Source organism: Poecilia reticulata, unplaced genomic scaffold (assembly GCF_000633615.1).
Source record: "Poecilia reticulata strain Guanapo unplaced genomic scaffold, Guppy_female_1.0+MT scaffold_253, whole genome shotgun sequence".
In the NCBI taxonomy this organism is placed as follows: Eukaryota; Metazoa; Chordata; class Actinopteri; order Cyprinodontiformes; family Poeciliidae; genus Poecilia; species Poecilia reticulata.
Window position 1 is genome coordinate 173,029 of NW_007615037.1, and position 2,456 is coordinate 175,484.

Below are 2,456 nucleotides of genomic sequence, written 5' to 3' on the forward strand. Positions count from 1 at the left end.
CCTCAAAAACGCCTCTATTTATTACTGTGGCAGCTGCAGCAAAAAAGGAAAACAGAGTAACAAGCCGCTGCATTAAATAATTACTGGAAACATACACAAACAGAACCGCAGCAGAAAGAGCCTGGCACACAGCCACACACACACACACACACCCACACACACACACACACACACACACACACACACACACACACACACACACTGGGGGGTCAAACAGTCAGGTAAACAGAGTAAATCACTGCGCCGCACACTGACAGCTCCAGAGCCGTTGGCTAACAGCGGAGACGCTTACAGGGACAGATGATGAGACAAAGATCTTCCACCCTTCAGAGATGAGCCACTCGCTCGCCTTTTTAGGCAGCGTTAACGGTTTAACAGCAGAGTGAGACGCGGCTGTTCACCACTAACACCAGCCGTCGGATCCATCAGGACGTCTGCAGCTTTCAGTGCAGAGTGAGAGCCAGTACCAGTCATACCAGTATGGGACCAAAACACGGCGATATTTAATATAGATCTGTCTATGGATGTAGATGTGAGTAGTTTTATTGCATAGAAACAAAGCCAGGTTTAAATCCAATCCACATGATTCAAATTCAAAATGTCCTGTAAAAATAACGCTATGAAACACTTTTCAGTTTAGTCTTTGCAGTACCAAACTTAACATAACCTTGAACTTTTTGACTGATGACATAATTTTAATATATATCAGAAGTTACTTAGTATTTGGTCATTTTACCAAATAACTTTCTTCCTACTTCAGTCATTTCTTGTTTAGAAACTTCTTAAGTGCTATTCTTACTCAAGTACAGTTATTTTGAAGAGATTCAAAGCTTGTTCTAGGCTTGGAGCTTCAGCTCCGAGTCCTTTGGGGCCCTGGGAGGCGAGTCGGAGCTGAAGTCTGGACTCCAGGCTGCTCCTCTCCCAGATTCAAGGAACGAAACCATTAAGAGCAACAGCCTGTAGCTAGTTACATGTAATTACATTGTTATTACCGTTAAGCTGGTGTATGGAGTGTTTATTACTCAGCAAGTCAAACATGAAGCTGGGTTAGCAGACCTGGAGAACATCAACACTTCTTGTCATCGGATGCAACAAAACAATGAGCAGCAGCGGGTCCAACAGAACCAGAACCACAGGAACAGCTTCTCCTCCCATGTTTATTTTTCATTCTCTTGTTTATTTGCAGAAGAAGATTTTCTGCCTCAGTGCTGGATTTTTACAGAACCGACAGAAACTTGGACCGGACCCGTCAACCCAGGGTCACTGTGGGTTAAGGATGATTGCTCCGTTGCCAGGGCAACAGTAAATCGTCTCTAATCTAATTTAGATACAATCAAAACAAAAACACCAGCTGGTCCTCGACCGAGGCTGAGCAGAGACAGCTTCCTGTTCAGTGTGTGTGTGTGTGTGTGTGTGTGTGTGTGTGTGTGTGTGTGTCAGAGCCCAGGTGTGCAGCTTCATGCTGCAGTCAGAGCGGGTTTATGCTCTAACTGCAGCCCGGCTCCAGGCTTCGGATCAGAACCAGAACAGACTCAGATCTCAGCTGATTCTACTCCACAGGTTCTCACATCTACCTATAAAAGCGGCACCGACCAATCACAGCGAGCGGATCCAAGACGGACCAATCACAGCGAGCGGATCCAAGACGGACCAATCACAGCGAGCGGATCCAAGACGGACCAATCACAGCGAGCGGATCNAGCGGATCCAAGACGGACCAATCACAGCGAGCGGATCCAAGACGGACCAATCACAGCGAGCGGATCCAAGACGGACCAATCACAGCGAGCGGATCAGCTCCATGATGAAGATGATAACTGTGAGGATGATGATGAAGAGAAAGATTCTGGTTCTGGACCTGCAGAGGTCCTTCCAGCCTCTGAATGGAGCTGTAGCTCCGATCAGAACCACTCCAGGCCCGATCGGACCTCCTGCCTGAGGTTCTGTTCGTCTCCAGCTCGGCGCCAGAAGAAGCCCGGTTGCAGCAAGCGGGACCCACTTTGAGTCATTTCCATGGAGACAGGAGTGTTTGCTGATCTGACAGCTGATTGGTCAGGGAGGGTGATGTCACAGGATGGGAGGGGCAGGAAGCCCCCGCGTCCCAGGAGGAAGAGTGCAAGGCCGGTCTTTGTTCTGCTGCCAGACCCGGTGTGCCACAGGGACCCGAGACACGCTGCGGCGCCGCCCGGATTCTGAAGGACTCCTGAACAGCTTTTGGGCTGACAGGTTGCTGACATAGTTCCAGAACCTCCAGAACTTCCTCAGCTGAATATCGTCACTATCTGATGTGGAACCAGAACCTGGCTGGAGGAAACGGACCTGGAACCTGAAGAGGTTGAGCCACTTGGTTTGGCGACCAGCTTGACGCAGATAAACCACCTGACCCGGTCCAACTGGAACAGAACCATCGGCTCTGCCCAATCTGGTCCAGTGAGGAGGGAACTTCTCCCTCCGCT

At 49.4% G+C, this 2,456-nt stretch overlaps 1 protein-coding gene across 1 annotated transcript in view; it reads right to left on the reverse strand.

The window, feature by feature from the left end:
* plxna3 (plexin A3) overlaps positions 1-2,456 on the reverse strand; it is a 58,904-nt gene that overhangs the window by 39,317 nt on the left and 17,131 nt on the right. The window lies entirely within an intron of this gene.